Source organism: Lissotriton helveticus, chromosome 2_2 (genome assembly GCF_964261635.1).
Source record: "Lissotriton helveticus chromosome 2_2, aLisHel1.1, whole genome shotgun sequence".
Taxonomy (NCBI): domain Eukaryota; kingdom Metazoa; phylum Chordata; class Amphibia; order Caudata; family Salamandridae; genus Lissotriton; species Lissotriton helveticus.
The window spans coordinates 472,854,477-472,880,618 of record NC_136060.1 but is presented as its reverse complement, the minus strand read 5'-3'; the positions used below and the strand labels follow the sequence as shown (position 1 = coordinate 472,880,618).

The 26,142-nt window shown below is 46.8% G+C and overlaps 2 long non-coding RNA genes across 2 annotated transcripts; one reads left to right on the top strand and one right to left on the bottom strand.

Moving 5' to 3' along the window:
- Positions 1-1,033: 1,033 nt before the first annotated feature.
- On the bottom strand, positions 1,034-2,245 carry LOC144821893 (uncharacterized). The gene is made up of 4 exons (XR_013608492.1): positions 2,209-2,245; positions 2,062-2,126; positions 1,911-1,973; positions 1,034-1,412 (listed from the first exon to the last, which is right to left on the bottom strand). It is a non-coding gene; the product is annotated as an uncharacterized LOC144821893 (long non-coding RNA).
- Positions 2,246-6,820: 4,575 nt separating this feature from the next.
- Positions 6,821-8,145, top strand: LOC144821892 (uncharacterized). The gene is made up of 4 exons (XR_013608491.1): positions 6,821-6,857; positions 6,940-7,004; positions 7,093-7,155; positions 7,654-8,145. It is a non-coding gene; the product is annotated as an uncharacterized LOC144821892 (long non-coding RNA).
- The last annotated feature ends 17,997 nt before the right edge of the window (positions 8,146-26,142 follow it).

Sequence of the window (26,142 nt, the reverse complement as noted above, 5' to 3'; positions counted from 1 at the left end):
GTCCACCCTAAGCGTGGAAGGGTATGCTCAGACATGAGTCCCTTGCTCACTGCACCATCAGGATTCAAGCAAGCCGGGCCGAAGAGGCTGAAATGCCAGAAACCGGTCCCCGGTAGCTTGTTTCCTTTCCAGTGTAAGAATTGGCTTTGTAGTTTAGTTTGCCCTGTTCCCATCATGCACTGGGACAGGAACAGACTGATTTGCATACAGCCAGGTTCTGAAACTGGGATGATGCAGTGAGCTAAAAAACGGTGTTGGATCTAGCCCTGATCTCTTGACTGGGTGAGAGTTTTCTGCTTAATTCAGAGACTCTGTCCATCACCACCCCTTGTTGTTAATTACTAAAGAAACCGGGCAGACCATTCGTTTCTTTCCAACGCAAGCGCAACCATGCTTAACCATGCATAGGCCTTAACCACACATCTGCATGGTTAAGGCAATGACGGTCCAGATGCTGAGATGGGCGGGCCCAGGAACAGGAAGGGTCAGGAGAGGACGCAGTGAGGTCAGTGAGGCTGGGGCCGGATTATGGGGTTGGTGGGGGTAGTTTTTAATGGTAGGGGTAGTTTTTAGGACTCAGGGTTAGGGCTGGGGAGTCGGGCTTCTTTTAGGGCTTTTGGGCGACCGGGGTCGTTTTTAAGGATTCAGGGGGCCTGGGGTCGTTTTTAGGGCTCAGGGTGTGGTTGGGTACTTTTTAGGACTTAGGATAGTTGTTAGGGCTTGAAAGGGGGGGGGTTGGTCGTTTTTAGGGCTCGGGGAGGAGCCGGAGAAGTTTTTAGGGCTTGGGGGGTTGGGTTAGTATTAAGGGCTCAGGGTAGTTTTTACAGCTCGGGGGTGTCAGGCTAGTTGTTAGGGCTAAGGGCAGATGGCATAGGGCGTGAACTTTACCACGCGTCCCTATACCAGTCACGTGTTTACCATAAAATTGCTTGGTAAAGGCATGCGTGGTAAAGACATGCGTAGCAAAGGAATGCGTTGTTCAGACACATTTGTCGTGTAGGCAGCGTAATAGATAAATAAATATAGACAGAATCAGTTCTATATTTTAGAGCGACATGTCCAGCCGGACAGTGGTCTTTAAATTTACTCAATATGCAGAGAGTTACAACCAGAAGGGATACCTTCAACATTCACCAGTGTGGGGCACAAGCCTGTACCCTGACACTCCTAGATTCCACACTAAGAGGAGAAAAAGGAGGGCTTTTGTAAGGCAAAAAGTGACGTTTTTCTGTTTCAAGATTCATATGTACAGAAATATCATGAGGCACCATTTACAATACATTTACATATCAATCAGGTTATGTATAAGGTGCGAGGCAAGTCGACGGCGTTTCGGTCTCACTACATTAGATCATGGAAACCATCATCAGGACATTAGGTAATGCCTTAGCGTATATAAAGCCTCTAATTGCCTAAGGGAGGGAAAGAGGAAAGGAATTGACATATGTACATTTTCATAAATTATTTCTGTGATTTGGAGTGATCTTATTTATAAACAGGCGCGGTGACTTCGTGGCGTTTATCTATGAACTCCAGGTGGATGACATGCGGAAAAACACTTTCATTCACATTTGAGACTAACTGCATGCGTAAGCGCAAGGTGACCGAGTGGGTGACCAAGGGTGGGCTAATCGGACATGCGTTGGGGTGAGGTGACATAGGGTACTATCATGAGTGTACACGTGTAGATAGGTCACGCGTTGGGGAGAATTGACCTAGGGTACTGAGAATAGTGTGCACGTGTACCCGTGTAGATTCATGAAGGAGTGATTGAAGCAGTCCGCAGCTGCCAGAGTGTGGAAGGTACCGCGGAGTGCTGGCAAAAAGTCGGAGTGAGTTCGAATAATAAGTGATTGGTGATAGAAAAGTAATAAGTTCGGAGCGGGGCGCAAGTTCTTAAAGAAGCCTACCGCGTTGAATGCCCAAATCGGATCGGCGGCAGCGCGAAAATGACCGTTTCGTGACGGCGAGCCCTGGAAATAAAATGAGTAAGAGGAATCAGCGACGTGCATTAAAGGGAACGGTTCCATGGTGAATAATACGGCGCCGAGCGGGTCTTACCAAAAATCGGGCTGGAACCGGGATACCGCGTTACAATGTTGTAATCGACGGAGCCATGGGATAGCCTGTTGAAAAAGGACGGGATCAGAACAAGGTTGCAGGGGGATTAGGGAGGGATTCTACACACGCCCTAAGGCTGTTGCTTACCGGGTCAGTCGGCAGTATGGATTGTATCCTGGCTTCCTCGTGGGGAAGTACGGATGGTTGTTATAAGGGCTCTGGTTGGTCGGCGCTACCGGGGCACAGAAATAAAGAGTGGACTACCGAACGGCCATCTTGGGAGTGAGGGGGAGTTTTAGTACATGGTGGTGAAGGTGCGCAGTGACAGTGAATAAGGTTATAAAAACACAATTAACAGTTATCTACAATATTGACATAAATTATTTACAAGGGAAGCATTACATTAGGGGTCTGAAACAGCCCAGTGAGAAACACAGAGTTCATTTGCAACAAGTAATTGGATTAGATTAAAGAAGTCCAGTCCTCTTGGAGGTTTAACCCAGAGTTTAAACTGTCCGTTTTGAGGATCCATTTAAGCTCTTCCTTGTTGAGCATGCGGGTTAGATCTCCGCCTCTTGGTGGGATGATGATTTGGTTGATAACAGTCCAGCGAATTTCATTCTCTGTGTGTCCTTTCATGGAAAAATGTTCTACTAGTGGGGCATTGGGTGTCCCACAGCGGATCCTGCTTCGATGTTGGGATATTCGGAGTTTTATTTTTTGTTTCGTTTGACCCACATATATCAGATTGCATGGACAAAAGATAGCATAAATAACATTACAGCTGTTACAGTTGGTAAAGGTCATTAATTCACTCTTCACATCCTTGAAAACAAATTCCTTGCAATCCACTGTAAAGTTACACACCACACATGACCCACACTTAGAGTGGCCTCGTAGGGGGGGTAATTGCCAGTGGTCATTGAGTGTAGTATTTACTGGAGATGTGGCAGGTAGGGCTGCCCTAACCAGCTGGTCCTTCAAATTTTTACTTTTGCGGAAAGCAAATAGAGGGGATTCCCACTTGAGTTGTCCAGAGTTGAGTATGTGCCAGTTCCTTTTTATGCTTTGTTTGATGCGATTGGAGATGGGGGAAAAGGTAGTGACACATACCATTTTGTCAGTGGTTGGTTTGGGTTTGGGTTCAAGGAGGGTCTCACGGGGGCAGTACCATGCCCTTTTCATGGAATTTTTTACCAAGCGGCGTGGGTAACCCCTGGATCTCAGTTTGGCTGAGAGGGTATTGGCTTCACAAAAATAGTGCTCTTTCTTGAAACAGTTCCTCCTAAGCCTTAGAAATTGGGAATAGGGGAGGCTGTCTCTCAGAGCCCTTGGATGGCAGCTACTGTAGCTAAGAAGAGTATTTCTTTCTGTGGGCTTGCGGTAAAGGGATGTATAAAGAGTACCACCCTGATGTTGTATAGTTAGATCTAGAAACGCAATATGACTTTTACTGTGAGTAAGGGTAAAGGACAGACCGTTGCAATTATTGTTAAGCCAGTGTAAAAGATTTGGAAGATCATCGAGGGACCCACCCCAAATGAGGAAAATGTCGTCAATATAACGTTTCCAAGTAAGCAACCCTAGATGGAATGGGTTGCTGGGGGTTAGAATAGTATTAACTTCCAACCAGTCCATGTACAGGATGGCCAGAGTAGGAGCAAAAATAGCTCCCATACTGGTTCCACGTACCTGCTGGTAAAATTGTGAGTCAAACATAAAAAAGTTTTGTGTGAGGCAGATCTCAAGAAGTTGCACTATGAACAGAGTAGGTACTCTATGCGGGCGCGGTCTCATGTTGAGTATACTTTCCATAACAATGAGCGAATCTCTCTGGGGTATGTTGGTATAAAGAGACTCTACGTCCAAAGTGCATAGAGTCTCTTTATCACAGTTGAATGGGTGATTCTCAATATGATTTATCATATGCATACTGTCTCGAATGTAGCATTGGGTTTCAGGCACAAAGTCTTTGAGAAAATAGTTAACGTAGTGGCCCAGGGGTTCTAGTACCGAGCCACATCCAGACACAATGGGTCTCCCTGGAGGGTTGTCTAACCTTTTGTGAATTTTCGGAAGTGTATATATTACCGGAATTCTGGGGTTGGTGATGTTCAGAAAATTATATTCAAGTTTACTGAGATAGCCGTTGTCAACGCCTTGGAGCTGGGTGAAAAGGTGGAAGGGGGTCTAAAGGGAGTGATGGCCAGCTTGGGTTCTGATGGGTGTAATTCAAAGAATGCCCGAAGTCTAATCTTGCGAAAGAAACCCATTAATTCTGATTGTAAATCAAGAAAATTGGGGTAGATTGTAGGGACAAATGATAAGCCCTTACTTAGAATAGAGACCTCCTGGCTGGACAAGGTGTGTTTGGATAGATTAAATACCGGGATGGTGTCTATGTTTTCGCTTTCTGTTACCATTGGTAAAATTTGTGACGGGTTTGTCCCCCTTCCACCTTTTCACCCAGCTCCAATATGATCCCAAAGGAAATCACTACCTTTGAAAAGGTTATCCTAAAAGAAACCTCCAATCTGGCCCAATCCCATCTGTTCATACCCTATAACATCTCTCTGGATGAAAAAGTCGCCATCTCCACCCTAAAAAATAACTCTAATCTTGTCATCAAACCAGCAGACAAGGGTGGGGGAATAGTGTTACAGAATATTGAGAACTATAAGGACGAATTGCTACGTCAGGTTTCTAACACTGACCACTATTGCAAACTGCCCTGTAACCCCACCAGAGGCTTACAGACACTTATCAAACAAGTTACGACAGAAGGCGTTGACAACGGCTATCTCAGTAAACTTGAATATAATTTTCTGAACATCACCAACCCCAGAATTCCGGTAATATATACACTTCCGAAAATTCACAAAAGGTTAGACAACCCTCCAGGGAGACCCATTGTGTCTGGATGTGGCTCGGTACTAGAACCCCTGGGCCACTACGTTAACTATTTTCTCAAAGACTTTGTGCCTGAAACCCAATGCTACATTCGAGACAGTATGCATATGATAAATCATATTGAGAATCACCCATTCAACTGTGATAAAGAGACTCTATGCACTTTGGACGTAGAGTCTCTTTATACCAACATACCCCAGAGAGATTCGCTCATTGTTATGGAAAGTATACTCAACATGAGACCGCGCCCGCATAGAGTACCTACTCTGTTCATAGTGCAACTTCTTGAGATCTGCCTCACACAAAACTTTTTTATGTTTGACTCACAATTTTACCAGCAGGTACGTGGAACCAGTATGGGAGCTATTTTTGCTCCTACTCTGGCCATCCTGTACATGGACTGGTTGGAAGTTAATACTATTCTAACCCCCAGCAACCCATTCCATCTAGGGTTGCTTACTTGGAAACGTTATATTGACGACATTTTCCTCATTTGGGGTGGGTCCCTCGATGATCTTCCAAATCTTTTACACTGGCTTAACAATAATTGCAACGGTCTGTCCTTTACCCTTACTCACAGTAAAAGTCATATTGCGTTTCTAGATCTAACTATACAACATCAGGGTGGTACTCTTTATACATCCCTTTACCGCAAGCCCACAGAAAGAAATACTCTTCTTAGCTACAGTAGCTGCCATCCAAGGGCTCTGAGAGACAGCCTCCCCTATTCCCAATTTCTAAGGCTTAGGAGGAACTGTTTCAAGAAAGAGCACTATTTTTGTGAAGCCAATACCCTCTCAGCCAAACTGAGATCCAGGGGTTACCCACGCCGCTTGGTAAAAAATTCCATGAAAAGGGCATGGTACTGCCCCCGTGAGACCCTCCTTGAACCCAAACCCAAACCAACCACTGACAAAATGGTATGTGTCACTACCTTTTCCCCCATCTCCAATCGCATCAAACAAAGCATAAAAAGGAACTGGCACATACTCAACTCTGGACAACTCAAGTGGGAATCCCCTCTATTTGCTTTCCGCAAAAGTAAAAATTTGAAGGACAAGCTGGTTAGGGCAGCCCTACCTGCCACATCTCCAGTAAATACTACACTCAATGACCACTGGCAATTACCCCCCCTACGAGGCCACTCTAAGTGTGGGTCATGTGTGGTGTGTAACTTTACAGTGGATTGCAAGGAATTTGTTTTCAAGGATGTGAAGAGTGAATTAATGACCTTTACCAACTGTAACAGCTGTAATGTTATTTATGCTATCTTTTGTCCATGCAATCTGATATATGTGGGTCAAACGAAACAAAAAATAAAACTCCGAATATCCCAACATCGAAGCAGGATCCGCTGTGGGACACCCAATGCCCCACTAGTAGAACATTTTTCCATGAAAGGACACACAGAGAATGAAATTCGCTGGACTGTTATCAACCAAATCATCATCCCACCAAGAGGCGGAGATCTAACCCGCATGCTCAACAAGGAAGAGCTTAAATGGATCCTCAAAACGGACAGTTTAAACTCTGGGTTAAACCTCCAAGAGGACTGGACTTCTTTAATCTAATCCAATTACTTGTTGCAAATGAACTCTGTGTTTCTCACTGGGCTGTTTCAGACCCCTAATGTAATGCTTCCCTTGTAAATAATTTATGTCAATATTGTAGATAACTGTTAATTGTGTTTTTATAACCTTATTCACTGTCACTGCGCACCTTCACCACCATGTACTAAAACTCCCCCTCACTCCCAAGATGGCCGTTCGGTAGTCCACTCTTTATTTCTGTGCCCCGGTAGCGCCGACCAACCAGAGCCCTTATAACAACCATCCGTACTTCCCCACGAGGAAGCCAGGATACAATCCATACTGCCGACTGACCCGGTAAGCAACAGCCTTAGGGCGTGTGTAGAATCCCTCCCTAATCCCCCTGCAACCTTGTTCTGATCCCGTCCTTTTTCAACAGGCTATCCCATGGCTCCGTCGATTACAACATTGTAACGCGGTATCCCGGTTCCAGCCCGATTTTTGGTAAGACCCGCTCGGCGCCGTATTATTCACCATGGAACCGTTCCCTTTAATGCACGTCGCTGATTCCTCTTACTCATTTTATTTCCAGGGCTCGCCGTCACGAAACGGTCATTTTCGCGCTGCCGCCGATCCGATTTGGGCATTCAACGCGGTAGGCTTCTTTAAGAACTTGCGCCCCGCTCCGAACTTATTACTTTTCTATCACCAATCACTTATTATTCGAACTCACTCCGACTTTTTGCCAGCACTCCGCGGTACCTTCCACACTCTGGCAGCTGCGGACTGCTTCAATCACTCCTTCATGAATCTACACGGGTACACGTGCACACTATTCTCAGTACCCTAGGTCAATTCTCCCCAACGCGTGACCTATCTACACGTGTACACTCATGATAGTACCCTATGTCACCTCACCCCAACGCATGTCCGATTAGCCCACCCTTGGTCACCCACTCGGTCACCTTGCGCTTACGCATGCAGTTAGTCTCAAATGTGAATGAAAGTGTTTTTCCGCATGTCATCCACCTGGAGTTCATAGATAAACGCCACGAAGTCACCGCGCCTGTTTATAAATAAGATCACTCCAAATCACAGAAATAATTTATGAAAATGTACATATGTCAATTCCTTTCCTCTTTCCCTCCCTTAGGCAATTAGAGGCTTTATATACGCTAAGGCATTACCTAATGTCCTGATGATGGTTTCCATGATCTAATGTAGTGAGACCGAAACGCCGTCGACTTGCCTCGCACCTTATACATAACCTGATTGATATGTAAATGTATTGTAAATGGTGCCTCATGATATTTCTGTACATATGAATCTTGAAACAGAAAAACGTCACTTTTTGCCTTACAAAAGCCCTCCTTTTTCTCCTCTTAGTGTGGAATCTAGGAGTGTCAGGGTACAGGCTTGTGCCCCACACTGGTGAATGTTGAAGGTATCCCTTCTGGTTGTAACTCTCTGCATATTGAGTAAATTTAAAGACCACTGTCCGGCTGGACATGTCGCTCTAAAATATAGAACTGATTCTGTCTATATTTATTTACCTACAAACATTGTGTATGCATGGGACCGCTGTTGTTCTTAAATAGTATGCTCCCCGAGGTCCTGTGCTGACTAAATTGGGGCCCCTTGTTGTTCTCTAAGGCAGCGTAATAGAGGCACGCGTGGTTTAGCAATGCATACCTCTGTCATACAACCGTCAGAAGAACCAGTAACAGGTGCTTGCTTTCTGTATAATTAACCTTATGTACTAGCTCTGGCTAAAAGCTAGAAGTGCACCAATAACCCGAAAGTGAGGGAGCAGCTACCAAGGTCTGTTGTGCAGGCCAGTGTTTGTGTCCCTTCGTTCTCCACTACCCTCCAGGCCCTCCCAGCCCCACTGATGTGTTGTGTCTGAATCATCACAATGTTGGACGTGGAACAGTGAAGTTGGTCTACGCAGTAGCTGAAGTGGAGAATCACACTCGAAGGTATATATCGACCACAACCCACAGATTGGGTTCACAGAATATGCTCAGTCACCTGTGTCATCCCCCCTATTTTTTTATAATTTTGTAAACTTTTTTTTTTTTTTTACAAAAAATACATTTTATTTTTGCCTAATGTACATATAAAAAAAATACCCAACATTGAAATTAAGCAGTACTGCAGTACATGCTTGGTTAGAGTGGTTGGGTACAAAAGGCTTCAGAGTTAAAACATCTTTTGAAGCAGCAGTTAAGAAAATGCATATATAGACAGATCACTTTAGGGAACTTCATACCCCTCCGTCCCACGCACACCCCCAACCCATTAAAAGATCTTTGGGTTTTTTCTCTTGATAACCGCAATACCCATTTTCAGTCACATTAACGTAAACCTAGTGCACACAGTGAAATGAGTGTGTGACAAAGCAGCACTTTTATAAAAAAGTATTTGCAATTTCGACCGTTCTCAGGCAATTCCATGCGTATCTGCTATTCTGCTTAGCATTGTGTGCTACATTCAGATATGCAAGTAAACTTTGTAAACTTTTTTAAATGTACATTATGTAAAAACCAAGGGGAGCTCAACACTTGACGCTGATCCCTGCGCTGCTGGGCCTAGTGTAGGAAGCACAGATGTATTCTGAGACTGGAACTACAAGGTGCTTTCCTGACAGAATGTGTCTTATCTAAACATCAAGGTGTGCCATGTCCTCCATTCAAAGCACATTCCAACACTACATCAGTGAAGCACTACTTAACTACATGGACAAACGGCTCCTACTTTCCAGTCACGATGCTTTGATCATTTCCACCGACACATATCTCCATGTAGGCTGTTTTAAGCCAGTGTTGGAGAAACTTTGAGAAAATCTGTTTCGCATTAGTTCACACAAACCTTGAAAAACAGTAACTTCTATGACTCCAAAGTGGACTTCCGGAGTTTAGTTTATACACGCAAGTAGAAACGGGTAAAGATATTTTATCTTTTTCTTTCCTCTCCTTTAAACCTTCGTCTTTAGGGCTTTTCCAGCTCCTGTGTCTACATTTTCTATTGAAGTTATTTTTCATTCTTTCTCTTCTGCCTGGATTGTTCTTGTCTTCCTTCAATTTCATAATGCTGGTGTAGAATTTTCTTCTCTCTCTCCAGCCTCAAATGGTGGTCACGCTCTAATTCTTACTAAAACACAGGTATAGAGGAAATACAGATAAAAACATTAAAAAAAAACATTCTCCAATTTTCTATCAACGCGTTTTTTATTCAACCACAAGAAAAAATCCTCTTTCCTCTCATTGGCAGCATCCAATTATGCACACTAGCATACTTTGTCCGTCTTTTCTTTCTATGACTTCTTCTGTGCAAAAGAATTTTTATATTTCTCACCAACAGCACAATACATAAGTCCATTATGAACTAGTAGTACGTTATACAACATTGCAGCACATTTAGGCGCATTCATCACTCTAGGCCCATACCCTTGCATTACATCACAGCTGTTATCTAAGCCCCGCTTAATGTCCACTTGGTCATTCTTGTTGTTCCGTTTCTGAATCCTCATTGTCCTGGTCTGGCGGTGGATCACATATGTCCCCCCTATATTTGTTCCAAGCCCCCCAGATTTTCTCTCAGAATATCCCAAGAATACTGGTAGCTTCATCCTTTCGGGCTCTTTTGCTATGAAATAATACTTGTCAATATACATTATACAATACTGGGCAAGGAATGAATTGCTGTAAATGTGACTTTGGAGGAATAGAGGCATTACCTCTTGGGGGGGGGGCACTACATGTGGTAAGAGTAAATATTGCTCACAGGAATTTGCACTTCCTGTGGTTGACTAGAACGCAAACCCTAACACAACTCCTCTGATCCTTATTCTTAGGAAGGGTGGGGTGGGGTTAAGCACAAGGGAACTTCAAAATAGAGCTAAAAATGAATAATGGTAATGAAGGAAAATGAACTTATCTGCTTGGAGCTGCATTTAAAAGAGGAATAATGCATAATGTCAGCCTCTGTGTCTTTAATGAAATCCAGATTCTCTAGTCATGGTAATATGAGAATCGCAATTTTCATTTTGTGACAATTTACAACCTTGAGATTAACAATGGCGATGCAGATGCCTTGCCCTGACTAAATATAGGAGATCAAGCAGAACCTATCCTGGGCGGGCGCTCCTGTGGGGCCAGAAAGAGGTTCTGTAGTGTGACGGGGCATGCAGTAAGGACAACGAACATTGTGCTTGGTGGGACTATACTCCCCTGTTACCTGCTGCTTTTACCTCTCAACAGCGGCCGGACCCCGGTTGGACCGAGGAGCAGGTATCCCATTGGACCAGCCTGACCGAGGACGACGGTCCTTTTAACAGAGCATCCTGGAATGACGGCGCCCCGCCCATCATCGACCCTGAAGGAAGTTCAAAAGGGAGCCCAGCCAAGGAGAGGACGGACTACGATCCCGAGGAGGAAGGAGAACCGAGACAGGAGAACGCAAGCGGAGAGCGAGAGGGAGTACGAAGACGAGACGACAGGAATCCCGGACCAGAGATGAAGCCAGGAGGCCAACGATACCACGAATCGCCCCGCCAAGCACCCACGGGAGGGGCGTGGCTACAACAGGTACGGGGCCGTGTAGCGGGTTGGGTGGCTCAAAGGGTCCAACCTACGGACTGAGTGTGCGATCCCCTGTAGTATACTCCCTGCCTTGCACCCCTACCGCATGGGCACGACCTTGCACTGCGTGTACAGAGTTCTCACCCGCACTGGTTTCCCTCACTCCCGGCCCTCTGTCTGTAGGTTAAATACGGCTGTCTGACGAGTTCTCTCTTTTCTCTTGTTTCATATCACGGAGAGAGAGGCAAGGAGAGATGAAGACAGCCCTACGTTTCCCGAGCAGCACACTGGAGACCTCGAGGAAACCCCCTTTTGACTCAGCAGCGTTTGCCCGTGAAAGACTAACGAGTCGGCAAAGACGCAGTTACATAAAAATAAAACCTTCTTTACGATCCCTGATAAAAGACTCGGTATCTTCTTTGTCCTCTCCCCCCTGGGAGCCTGTAGAAGCCCCCGATCCGAGCATAGCCGACCCGCCCCTGGGACACGTGGTGTCAGAAGTGGGATCTGCAACATCCCCCATCTGTAGTGACAAGATGTGTGAGAAGTTGGCCTGATAGGTGATGTTTCCAATTCTGGAACCACCTGTTATCAGACCAAACAATCCCTTATGGTGTCTGGTTGTAAGTCAACCTTATTAGACAAGCTATCCTAGGGGTAGCATGGACTAAGCAGCCTAAAGGCTTAACTTAAGAGGTCGTGTTAAGCGAGCTGTTTTACCACATACAATCCTGTAATATCAAATGAAAGGACACCACACAAGTATATATTATAAAAATATATGTATTTATTACTAAAAACAATCCCCAGTATTCTTTATGAATAAAGGGGCACAAGCGTTAAATCAAAAGCACAGTTTAAACATACAAAGTTGCACAATTATGGATGAGGGCGGGTGGCCACTCAAACCATATACTAAACAAGTGGTATAAGAGATGCCACTCGAACAGTGGTTAGGCCTAGGGCCTAGGGAATCGCTGGGAGCAGTCGGGACAAGCAATGCTGAAGTCGGGAAAGGCCCTCGGGATTCGGGAGCAGTGCGGAAAGCGCACGCATGCACCAATGTTAACCAATTGTGCGTAAAAGTTGTAAAGTTAGAGTTTAAAGACACTTCCGCTGAACCTAGAGGAACAAAACTTAAGACACAGACCCTAGAGATGTGTACCAGTGTGGGAACACCGGCGGAGCAAAGTTACCTCACCCACAGGAAGCGGGGGCACAGGGTCGAAGTTGAGTCGGGTTTCGTCACGCAGGCTCTTGGTGCTTGGAGCTGAAAGGGCTGCAGGCGGGGTGAAAGAGAAGTGTCCGGTGGAGTCCAAGGGTGGACTCGAGTCGAAAAGTACCTGAAAGCAGAGGGGACAGAGTCTGGGTCACTCAGCAGTGACCAGGGTGGAACCAGGACGGAACCAGGCAATGTCGGGCGCAATCAGGTGGTCGTTGAGGAGCTTCTCTCCGCTGTCACGTGGGCTCTGGGGCATCTGCGACGTCCAGGAGCGGGTCACGATCTGTCCCACGAGGGCTCTCACCGTCGGCGCAGTCGGCTTCAAGTTTGGAGCAAACAACACTTGGCAAGAGCAATCCACGCGGAACCGGGAGATTGCTTCTCACTCGAACCAGGAGGGTCAGAGTGGGGGCTCCTTTTCAGGGGAGCTGGTGCAAGTCTAGGGTAACCAGAATCACAAGTCGTCTTCGTAGTTTCGTCGGCACAGGGACCACTAGCTGGCTGGCAAGTGACCGGGCCAACGCATTGAGCCAAATGGAGCAGAAGGGCCCCACGCAGCACTCGTCGAGTGTGGAGGGCTGAACTTCGGTGCAAGAGTGGCTCAGGGTGGAGGCTTCTCAAACCCCGGTGTACAGCTTCGAGGGTCACTCGTGGGCTGCACGGTCAGCGTCTCGTGGTCAATTCAAGATGGCGTGCCCCACGCTTCCGGTTGCCTCCACGGGTCTCAGCTCTGCAGGGACTGTGGATCGGGCTGTTGGAAGGCAGGCAAGCTTGATCTCGTCGATCTCTGTCGCTCGAGTTCCGGCGGGAACTGCAACAAAGTAGACGTCGAGGGCTGGATGGTGCCTGTTTGCACAGGGTGGTCACTCCTTGACCACAAGGGAGATTCTTCGGGCTTCCACGTTGAGTAGGATGTCGAAGGGTCCAGAGTTTCGTTTCTTATGTTTCGTCAGGAAATCTGAAGTGCATTGGCACTGCTCCCACTCTTATTCGAATCTGGGGGGCGTGATTACCTGCTAGGTCCCCTCCTATGGGTGGGACCCAGGAAGTGGGTGGATACACCCCCTTCCTTTGATCCAGGCCGCCCTGGCACGAGGGCTGGAGTGCCCCAGAACCGGTTTGGCCGGATTATGCAAGGGGCAGCCTTGTGCGCCCCAAGCAGTGTCTGGTTTCTTTCAAACCTCCCTGCTACAATCCACTATCTCCTGTCTGGAGGGTGGTAACACCCCCCTGCGACAGGAAACCCTTTGTCCAGGCCCCATTTGGCTGAGTTTCGGTCAGCTTCAGGGGGTCAGACTTCTGTCTGTGGCAGAGGCATCCATTTTGTGGATCTAAGGTCCTTTTAGAAATGAACCGCATTTAAGTAAAGTAACATGTCTTACCCCTCTAGAGGGGTGGAATGCTATCCCCGTCGCCAGAACTGGCGAGGGGATAGCATTCCAAATCGTATGACACCTTACACGACATGTTTTGATAAAGCCAAACCAAAGTTGCTATATAACCGCGAGGATTATAAGGCACTTAAGAGTATATGGTATGGCATTATCCTGAAACAGCTTAGGGAGTTGTTCCCGACAGCTGCAGACAGGCTCAGCTCATGCTAGAGCTCCATCTCACATTAAACCACGCACTCTGCCTCCAGGATTGATGAGGCCTTCCATAGGAGTGGCTCACAGGTTTATATGTGTCCAGATATAGGTTTAGATATAGGTATACTATATCTAAGTAAGGGGTGATTACACCACCTTACCCCAGCTGAGTGATCAGCCAGTTGTGTCAATTTAAGAACCAGCCAGGGGTGGCAAAAGATATGCTGCAGCCCCTGGTAGGCCTTGGTGGCCCCTATGCCCTGGGCACCTATAGTGCATTATACAGGGGCTGACAAGGAGTCCATTTCCAATTGTGGTATGTGCCTATAGCACATGTATCAGTAATTTAGTGAGAGAACAGCAGGCTGGGGGTCTGATCAGCAGGCCCACAGCCTCAGTAGTCGAAAACCAGTGAAGCAAAAAGCTAAAATTTGGGGTGACCATAGGATAGCAGACCCTACTCTCCTACACAACCCCCCCCCCCAAACGCAGGGACATTAAACTAACCGTGACCAGATAAGTCTTCATGTTCTAAGTGGAAGTACCTGGAGAGACCATCTGCATTACCATGGTCAGTCCCTGGGCGGTGCTCCACTGTAAAGTCCATCCCCTGTAGGGAAATGGACCACCTGAACAGTTTGGGATTTTCACCCTTCATCTGATTGAGCCACAAGAGGGGCTTATGGTCTGTCTGAACTAGGAAGTGAGTTCCAAACAAGTAGGACCTCAACTTCTTCAGGGCCCAAACCACAGCAAAGGCCTCCCTCTCAATGGCTGACCAACGTTTCTCTCTAGGGGTCAGCCTTCTGCTAATGAAAGCAATGGGCTGGTCTTGACCATCTTGATTAAGTTGTGAGAGCACAGCTCCCACCCCCAACTCAGAAGCATCTGTCTGTACAATGAACTGTTTGGAGTAGTCAGGACTCTTCAGGATAGGTGCAGAGCACATGGCCTTCTTCAGGTCATCAAATGCCTTTTGACAGCTAACTGTCCACTGAACCTTTTTTGGCATCTTCTTGGATGTCAAGTCATTTAATGGTGTCACTATAGACCCATAGTTTTTCACAAACTTTCTGTAATACCCAGTCAGGCCCAAGAAGGCTCTGACTTGTGTCTGGGTAACTGGAGGAGCCCAGTCCTGTATGGTCTGGATTTTGCTCTCCAGTGGCTGAACCTGACCTCCACCTACTAGGTGGCCCAGGTATACAACCTTATTCTGCCCTATCTGGCACTTGGTGGCCTTGATAGTCAGGCCTGCCTTTTGCAGGGCCTCCAAAACTTTCTTCAGGTGGATCAGGTGATCCTCCCAGGTGGAGCTAAAGACAGCAATATCATCTAGATATGCTGCACAAAAGTCATCCAACCCAGCAAGGACTTGGTTCACCAACCTTTGGAAAGTGGCAGGTGCATTCTTCAAACCAAAGGGCATTACCACAAACTGATAATGTCCACTAGGGGTAGAGAATGCTGTTTTGGCTTTTGACTCCTCAGCTAGTCTGATTTGCCAGTAGCCAGCTGTCAAATCAAATGTGCTCAGAAACTTGGCAGAAGCCAATCTGTCAATGAGCTCATCTGCTCTTGGAATGGGGTGAGCATCTGTCCTAGTGACAGCATTGAGACCCTTGTAGTCCACGCAAAACCTCATTTCTCTCTTTCCATCTTGGGTATGAGGTTTTGGCACAAGGACTACTGGGCTGGCCCATGGGCTCTCTGATGGCACAATCACTCCAAGCTCCAACATCTTTTGCACCTCAGCCTTGATGCAATCCCTGACATGGTCAGGTTGCCTGTAGATCTTATTCTTCACAGGCAGACTGTCACCAGTGTCCACCACATGGGTACACCAGTCAGTCTGGCTGGGTGTGAGTGAAAACAAATGCCTGTGGGCCTGCAAAACTTGTCTGCAGTCCATCTGTTGCTGGTCAGTGAGGCTGCCCGCCAAGGCTACTCCATCAACTGAACCATCATCAGGGTTCTGAGAAAGCAGGTCTGGGAGAGGGTCACTCTCTTCCTCCTGATCCCCATCTGTGGCCATGAGCAAGCTCATGTCCTCCCTGTCCACAAATGCTTTCAAACGATTCACATGGATTACCCTGTGAGGGCTCCTGGGTGTTCCAAAGTCAACCAAGTAGGTGACTTCTCCCTTTTTCTCAATGATAGGATAGGGTCCACTCCATTTGGCCTGGAGTGCTGCTGGGGCCACTGGCTCCAGTACCCACACCTTCTGTCCTGGTTGGAACTCTACCAGTACAGCCTTTTGGTCATGCCAAGCTTTTTGTAATTCTTGGCTGGCCTCCAGGTTTTTGGATGCTCTCTCCATGTATTCAGCCATCCTGGAGCGGAGACCAAGTACATAGTCCACTATGTCTAGCTTAGGCTTTTTGTGAGGTAACTCCCATCCTTCCTTCACCAAACACAATGGACCCCTCACAGGGTGGCCAAACAAAAGTTCAAAAGGGCTGTAGCCAACCCCCTTCTGTGGGACCTCTCTGTAAGCAAAGAGCAGGCAAGGTAAAAGAATGTCCCATTTCCGCCTGAGCTTCTCTGGTAATCCTTTTATCATGCCTTTTAGGGTCTTGTTAAATCTCTCCACAAGCCCATTGCACTGTGGATGGTAGGGGGTGGTAAACTTGTAGTTTACTCCACACTCCTTCCACATTGCTTTCAGATAGCTAGACATAAAATTTGTGCCTCTATCTGATAGTACCTCCTTTGGAAAGCCCACTCTTGAGAAAACTGCAATGAGGGCTTTTGCCACCACAGGTGCTGTGGTGGTCCTCAGGGGAATAGCCTCTGGATACCTGGTGGCATGATCCACTACCACCAGTATAAATCTGTTCCCAGATGCTGTTTGGGGGTCCATTGGACCCAGAATATCAATTCCAACTCTTTCAAAGGGAACCCCCACCACAGGTAGTGGTATTAGGGGGGCCTTTGTTGTGCCACCTGACTTACCACTGGCTTGGCAAGTGACACAGGAGCGACAAAACTCCTTGACATTTTCTGACATATGAGGCCAGTGAAAGTGTGAAACAAGCCTGTCCCACGTCTTGTTCTGGCCTAAGTGGCCTGCAAGGGGAATATCATGGGCCAAGGTAAGAAGGAACCCCCTAAACTGCAGAGGTATAACCAACCTCCTGGTCATGCCAGGCTTGGGGTCTCTAGCCTCTGAGTAAAGGAGTCCATCATCCCAATACACAGTATGGGTACCTTGGGCATCCACAGCAGCCTCAGCAGCAGCCTGCTGTCTGAGGGGTTCAAGGGAAGGGCAATCTAATTGAGCCTGCCTCAGGTCTGCCCTTGAGGGTCCCCCTGTCCCCAGAAACTCAACCTGGTCAGGTTCAAGTTCCTCAGAGACAGTCTCCTCTTGGACTGCAGAATCAGTTTCCTCTGAAACTTGATCCTCAACCTGGGGCAAGGTGGAAGGCTCAGCCTTTCTTCTCTTGCTCCTTCTCTTGGGTTGTGGTTGTTCTATTGTTCCAAGATCCACCACTGGTTCAGGAAGGCACTTCTTAGCCTGAGACCTTGTCACTGCAAGAACATGAGCTGAAATCCCTAGCATTTCTGCATGAGTCCTGTACTCCACTTCTGACCAAACTGAGCTTTCAAGATCATTGCCTAACAGACAGTCTACTGGGAGGTCTGCACTCACAACAACTTTCTTTAGGCCATCTACCCCTCCCCAGGAGAAGTTCACAACTGCCACACTATGGGAAGTGGTGGAGTTGCTTGCATTGGTCACTAGGTAACTTTCACCTAGTACAATCTGACCAGGGTCCACAAAGTCAGGTGTCACCATTGTGACACTGGCACATGTGTCCCTGTAGGCCTGAGCCAGTTTCTCATTGATTAAAGGTGTCTGCCTATATTTGCCCAGGTTACTGGGACTCACTGTAGTGGACAAATCTAGGTCCACATCATATAGGAGAACTGCCTGAGTAGGGGTTCTGACTAGGCCAGATCCTACTTCAATACCCAGGGTCAACCCTGCTACACCCTTGGACTGTGTTCCACCACTGCTTACTGGACATGGGGTTGCAGTTGCTTTAGGAGCTGGAGTGGTGGGGACTGGATTTGTCTTGGTTCATTCACTGCCCCAGTGGGAAACTGATTTGCAGTTATTACACCAAGGCTTCTTTGGGCCATTATTCTTCTTCTTTTTGTTTCCATTTTGGGAACCACCCTCCTTACTATTAGTTTGGGGGCCTGAAGACTTCTGGTCTTTTTCTTTATCTTTCTGATTTCCACCCTTCTGGTCTGTTTTCTTCTGGTCACCACCTTGGTTCTGGGGTTTCTACTTAATCCTTGTTCTGACCCATTTGTCCGCCTTCTTTCCCAATTCTTGGGGAGAGGTCAGATCAGAGTCAATAAGGTATTGATGCAACAGCTGGTTTGTACAGTTATTAAGGATCTGTTCTCTCATTATAAGATTGTACAATCCTGTATAGTCTGAAACTTTACTTCCCTGCAACCAACCCTCCAGAGCCTTAGTGGCACAATCCACGAAATCAGTCCAGTCTTGAGTCTGTGCTTTTTGGGTGTCTCTGAACAACAACCTGTATTGCTCAGTGGTTAGGCCAAACCCTTCAATAAGAGCACTCTTCAAGACAGAGTAGTTTTTGGCATCCTCAGGTCTAACTGTGAGGAGCCTGTCCCTCCCTTTCTCAGAAAAGGAGTACCATAAAATTGCAGCCCACTGATCCTGAGGAACCTGCTGTACCATGCAGGCTCTCTCAAGAGCAGTCATCCATTTGTGGATGTCATCCCCTTCCTTGTAGGGGGCCACAATGTTTGTCAGGTTTCTATTATCATAGCCCCTGTCTTTTTCTCTAGGAATATTGCTGCCACCAGTGGCATCTAAGCCACTTAATTTCTGCTCTCTTGCCAAGGCAAGTCTAGCTTGAGCCAAGGCTACCTCCTCCCTCTCTATTTGGAGTTTGACAGCCCTCATTCTGGCCCTATGCTCTATCTTCTGAGAAGCAGTCATGCCTCTCTGAGATTCTCTTGAGGCACTAGAAATATGAGAGTCCCCTGAGGGAGATCTCACTCTTCTGTTGCCTGGGAGAATGTTATAGGGTCTGGGGAGGTGCTGGCCCTCTCCATTCCCCAGTAGGTCTAAGTTGGCCTGGTTAAGCCTGGCAACTTGGACCTGGCTACCCCTCTGATCCCGATCTTCTGTGTCCTCAACATCTGAGTCCTCATCCCCCTCCTCTCCTTCTTCTCCTTCTTCCTCCTGAGGGGTATCAGTTACAGGTGGGTTTACTCCATCTCCTGATTCTAAGGTTACTTCATTCGCCTTCTCTAAGTCATCCTGTTCTAGAATGGCTATCAGGATAGGACAGGTGGGACTTCTGCCCCTTTTTAACCCTCTTGATACGCACAAGGCAATCAAGACCTTTCGGGTTAGTTTGTCATAGCTGGAAGTTGCCTTGGTAAGGTCAACTGTCACAGGAGTGGACCCTGAGGCTACTCCTGTGTCAGACATGACTCTAGTGTGGTGTAAGTGATGCACCTACCTACACTAAGTGTTTTCCTACTGTACCTTGCTAGTGAGTTGTAGTCAGGGTGTGCTAATCCCTTTACTCTACAACTACTAAGTTCAGTAGAACTTAATATGCTAAGCTTTTGATTTATATGTACCTAGAGGTACTTGATGTGATCTTTCAATTTGATAAAAGATTGCAATGGTAAAACAACAGCAAGCTCAAATCCGCACCGCTGCGCACCAATGTGAGAAGTTGGCCTGATAGGTGATGTTTCCAATTCTGGAACCACCTGTTATCAGACCAAACAATCCCTTATGGTGTCTGGTTGTAAGTCAACCTTATTAGACAAGCTATCCTAGGGGTAGCATGGACTAAGCAGCCTAAAGGCTTAACTTAAGAGGTCGTGTTAAGCGAGCTGTTTTACCACATACAATCCTGTAATATCAAATGAAAGGACACCACACAAGTATATATTATAAAAATATATGTATTTATTACTAAAAACAATCCCCAGTATTCTTTATGAATAAAGGGGCACAAGCGTTAAATCAAAAGCACAGTTTAAACATACAAAGTTGCACAATTATGGATGAGGGCGGGTGGCCACTCAAACCATATACTAAACAAGTGGTATAAGAGATGCCACTCGAACAGTGGTTAGGCCTAGGGCCTAGGGAATCGCTGGGAGCAGTCGGGACAAGCAATGCTGAAGTCGGGAAAGGCCCACGGGATTCGGGAGCAGTGCGGAAAGCGCACGCATGCACCAATGTTAACCAATGGTGCGTAAAAGTTGTAAAGTTAGAGTTTAAGGACACTTCCGCTGAACCTAGAGGAACAAAACTTAAGACACAGACCCTAGAGATGTGTACCAGTGTTGGAACACCGGCGGAGCAAAGTTACCTCACCCACAGGAAGCGGGTGCACAGGGTCGAAGTTGAGTCGGGTTTCGTCACGCAGGCTCTTGGTGCTTGGAGCTGAAAGGGCTGCAGGCGGGGTGAAAGAAAAGTGTCCGGTGGAGTCCAAGGGTGGACTCGAGTCGAAAAGTACCTGAAAGCAGAGGGGACAGAGTCTGGGTCACTCAGCAGTGACCAGGGTGGAACCAGGACGGAACCAGGCAATGTCGGGCGCAATCAGGTGGTCGTTGAGGAGCTTCTCTCCGCTGTCACGTGGGCTCTGGGGCATCTGCGATGTCCAGGAGCGGGTCACGATCTGTCCCACAAGGGCTCTCACCGTCGGCACAGTCGGCTTCAAGTTTGGAGCAAACAACACTTGGCAAGAGCAATCCATGCGTAACCGGGAGATTGCTTCTCACTCGAACCAGGAGGGTCAGAGTGGGGGCTCCTTTTCAGGGGAGCTGGTGCAAGTCTGGGGTAACCAGAATCACAAGTCGTCTTTGTAGTTTCGTCGGCACAGGGACCACTAGCCGGCTGGCAAGTGACCGGGCCAACGCGTTGAGCCAAATGGAGCAGAAGGGCCCCACGCAGCACTCGTCGAGTGTGGAGGGCTGAACTTCGGTGCAAGAGTGGCTCAGGGTGGGGGCTTCTCAAACCCCGGTGTACAGCTTCGAGGGTCACTCGTGGGCTGCACGGTCAGCGTCTTGTGGTCAATTCAAGATGGCGTTCCCCACGCTTCCGGTCGCCTCCACGGGTCTCAGCTCTGCAGGGACTGTGGATCGGGCTGTTGGAAGGCAGGCAAGCTTGATCTCGTCGATCTCTGTCGCTCGAGTTCCGGCGGGAACTGCAACAAAGTAGACGTCGAGGGCTGGATGGTGCCTGTTTGCACAGGGTGGTCACTCCTTGACCACAAGGGAGATTCTTCGGGCTTCCACGTTGAGTAGGATGTCGAAGGGTCCAGAGTTTCGTTTCTTATGTTTCGTCAGGAAATCTGAAGTGCATTGGCACTGCTCCCACTCTTATTCGAATCTGGGGGGCGTGATTACCTGCTAGGTCCCCTCCTATGGGTGGGACCCAGGAAGTGGGTGGATACACCCCCTTCCTTTGATCCAGGCCACCCTGGCACGAGGGCTGGAGTGCCCCAGAACCGGTTTGGCCGGATTATGCAAGGGGCAGCCTTGTGCGCCCCAAGCAGTGTCTGGTTTCTTTCAAACCTCCCTGCTACAATCCACTATCTCCTGTCTGGAGGGTGGTAACACCCCCCTGCGACAGGAAACCCTTTGTCCAGGCCCCATTTGGCTGAGTTTCGGTCAGCTTCAGGGGGTCAGACTTCTGTCTGTGGCAGAGGCATCCATTTTGTGGATCTAAGGTCCTTTTAGAAATTAACCGCATTTAAGTAAAGTAACATGTCTTACCCCTCTAGAGGGGTGGAATGCTATCCCCATCGCCAGAACTGGCGAGGGGATAGTATTCCAAATCGTATGACACCTTACACGACATGTTTTGATAAGGCCAAACCAAAGTTGCTATATAACCGCGAGGATTATAAGGCACTTAAGAGTATATGGTATGGCATTATCCAGAAACAGCTTAGGGAGTTGTTCCCGACAGCTGCAGACAGGCTCAGCTCATGCTAGAGCTCCATCTCACATTAAACCACGCACTCTGCCTCCAGGATTGATGAGGCCTTCCATAGGAGTGGCTCACAGGTTTATATGTGTCCAGATATAGGTTTAGATATAGGTATACTATATCTAAGTAAGGGGTGATTACACCACCTTACCCCAGCTGAGTGATCAGCCAGTTGTGTCAATTTAAGAACCAGCCAGGGGTGGCAAAAGATATGCTGCAGCCCCTGGTAGGCCTTGGTGGCCCCTATGCCCTGGGCACCTATAGTGCATTATACAGGGGCTGACAAGGAGTCCATTTCCAATTGTGGTATGTGCCTATAGCACATGTATCAGTAATTTAGTGAGAGAACAGCAGGCTGGGGGTCTGATCAGCAGGCCCACAGCCTCAGTAGTCGAAAACCAGTGAAGCAAAAAGCAAAAATTTGGGGTGACCATAGGATAGCAGACCCTACTCTCCTACAAGATGGATACCCTCATCGAGCATATAATCAAAGGACAACAGAAACTCGAGTGGGCAGTTGAACGGCAGCTTGCCGCTGCCCAAGCGGATAGGGACTTGTTCAAATCTTCACTGACGGCCCAATTAGAGGGAATGAGGAATGTGACGCCACCCCTCCCCCTTTCCACGGGAGAAGCGCGAGTACATTCTCCCCACCCTTCAGGCATTGCCTTACAGAAATACATCCCGGGGGAAAACCCGGATGCGTTCCTCCTAAATTTTGAAAGGGCCGCCAGAGCGCTAGGATGGCCGGAGGACAAATGGCCTTTCTTTCTCACCCCCCTTTTGACCGGAGAGGCCCAGTCGGCCTATCAAGCCGCGAATGCACTGGGAAACACCCCGTATGCTGTGGTAAAGGAGGTGATATTGGACCATCTAAGCCTAGACCCTGAAGCCCCCGATCCGAGCATAGCCGACCCGCCCCTGGGACACGTAGGTTTTGTTGATCACATATCCTTAATATTAGACTTAAAAATTGATGAGCAGGGACTGCAGTTAATGACGAAACTATAGCTGATGTGCTGGCTTATTAAATTGGGGGCTTATGTCGACAGGTCGTTGGAAGCCTTGCTCTGACACCACAAAGGTCCAAGCTTTGAGTCCAAGGAGGCTATCCAGCATGGAGAGGACAATGGCCCTTGAAAGAGACGGGCAGCGTGGTGGGCATGAAGTGATGTGACGCTGCCCGCCACCTTCAAGTTTTGACAATTTAGTCGATATATTTACGATCTTCTATGTCGGGTTGAGGGCACTGAGCGGCGCCAGTTGCGGAACATAGCTCGTTTAAGATTGAATCGTACGGTTTGTTGTATCCCGATTGCAATGGGAAGATTGTTTGTGCGACTACATCATCCTGAAGATGGTCTCGTGGATCTTCTAAACTGTCAAGAGGCCGAAACGTCGACGCTCTCACACCTTTTTGTTACATATTTATGTTCTGAAAAGACATAACAAATATATTGTGAACTGTTATTTGTTTAATTCTGATGTATGGTGTTGATCTTCCATATGTATAGAAATACAAAAGGTGTTGGATCACTACTGTTGAACAAATAGACATTATCAGTAGAGTTTAACTTGTCGTACTCGCTAATCAGTTATTTATTGCAAAAGAAAAAAATTGGATTAAAAAAGTATTTGTATAAAACTATGTTATGAGAAATTCCCTGATTCTTACAAATTGTGTTCACGAATGTGAGAGTACTTAAAACAAGAAATAAGAGTTGAACAATTCCTCAAGGGACATTTGTATTTTGGCGAATGTTTATCAAGAAAGCATATAATTAAATTGGACACCTATGTTCTGCACGTATATATGTTGATGAAGGGGACAGCCGTGTTAGTGGGCCAGTTGGTAGGGTGCATGAATCGTGAGTACCAATAAGACGAATATTGTTTTTGTCCCTGTTGTAGGCTCTCTTGCTTGGATACACCCAGGCCCGCTACTCTCTCATGAAGGCAAGTTAGTGGATCTGGAAGTAAATGCATCCAAGTTTATTGATCTGTCCTTGGTTGCCTAGATTTGAAACTCAAGGCCAAGCCTGCACTGGTAGCTTGCATACAAATCTTAAAAAGCAGAGGAAACAAGGAACTTTGAACCTCTCCACTAATTAAGGTGCCATTGAAGTATACTGAGGACCTTGGTTCTCCTGATGGGAGAGATCCCAGAGGAAGGACTACAGTGAGTGGTGAATTGGATATGTTAAACAGGTCCCTCGGATAATCTGGGCGTATTTTGTGGTTGCCACGATTCTGACGTATTCAAGACATCAAGTCACTCTTATGGCTGGTACAGGCTTGCAAAGTAGCGAAGACTGGAGTGGAGATTCGGCTTGCGCAAGTTCTAAAAAGCTCAATGCCCTTTCACTTGTCATCCACACTCCTCGGTTATCCTTAACACTTCTGGAGTTTTAGTGAGAGAGACAGTATTGAAGGCCCTTTCAAGATGGCGCGGATGCCGGGCAATGTGTTGTTTAGTTCCTGTGGTTCTCGTTTTGCATTAATTCACACGTGTTAACCGTCCTTGCACCTTTGATCCTTGTGACTGGTTCCTCATATTTTCTTGTTACAATTTTTAGTTTTCATCCTATGACCTAACGTGCCTTCTACCATGCGGTGGTTCCTGTCTGGTATCCTGGTATGACATCACATTCTGTCCTCGCGACTGGTACGCCTGTTTTTGTCCATCTACCGTGCCATTATTGTCTCAATATTTGTAATTACTGTATTCCATTTACATTGGAGTTAGTCCATAATTCCTTGAAGTCCCAGGCATCCCTTGGTAGAAGTCCTCGGATGGCTCCATTGAGTGGACTAAACCCACTCAGAGTACCATACCAGTCCTGGTTTTTTCTTACCACTCTTCCGCTGTTTTCCCACAGTTCCTCTGACGGGCACATTTTCTGAATAGGAATCATTGGACTTCAAGGGATATTGATGGACCCGACTATTGGGAACCTCACAGTGGTCAACCATGTCAAATGTTACTGACACATCAAAACGATTAGAATGAAATGTTCAATGATGTAGTTTTTCCAGAAGGCAACTACGGGCAGCTGCTTTGAACCCAATTCTGGAGTCTTTTCACATTAACCCCTTCGACGCTGATGACGAGCTGGGCTCGTCATGAGGTAGCCTCCTCGCACGCTCATGACGAGCCCAGCTCGTCATGAAACATGGGAATCATCAAATCTCAGCACAGGAGGGGAATACCATCAGCATTGATGTGGTTAAGATATCACATCCTCTTGTCAATACAGAATTAGTTTAACTTGCAGTGGAAATTGTCAGGGATTTCAGGATTCAGAGATGATTTTTTTCGTATTAACATTTGTTTAAGGTATTACGGAAAATTGCCATATTGGAAAGTTTTTACTAATGCAAAGTCTAAAAAAAATATTTGTTTTCTCCTTGTACTTTCAAGAAGATTTGGTATAGTATTTTTTCTGAATTGTTTGAGGGATTCCCTTCACCCTTTGCCCAGAGGTACACTCTCACCCGTTTTTCCCGCCATTATCGTGCCTGATGGTAAGTAAGTAAGTAAATTTTATTTTGCGTGATTAAATAAAACCATTGCATACAGTACATTAATGATGGGAAATAGAGAAAGGATATTTTAGGTATCTCTGTTCAAGGCCCCTGTCTGTAAGAACCCATTTTTTCTCTTTATTCTCCTAGATAAGGGCAGAAAGATGAATTAGGGCAAACTACCTGGGATTTCCACTGAAAGCATTCCTTCGCCCAACCAAGTTCTCTGGACCGTATTGAAATGAATTTCTAATTCTAGCATTCAACAACTTAGCAAATGCACTTTTTGTAGCCTTATATTTCAACCTACTGGGTTTATAAATGTTGGATTTAGGAAGATACTAAATGAGTCGTGTTTTTTGGTAAAAAAAAAAAAATTGTTCAAGATTTCAACTGCTTTTTTTTAGAACTTATCGAGATTGTAAGAGATCTGAGGGCAGAAAGTAGGATGAAGGCCCTTCCTTGAACAATAATGAGGAGCTCTCTTGGGTCAATCTACAGTTTGTACAGTCTTCAGGACTGAGGTTATGCCTTCTGCCAAGCAGTGCTTAATTTGAGCCGGTACTTTCCAGTGCTCGATACCGGTAGTTAACGCGACACCAGCGCTAATGACAGTCCACTACATAGTAGCAAAGTCCATCTTATTTTGAGTTGAGCAAAAGAACATTGTTTAATGATTCAATATACATTCATATTGACATATCGACTAATC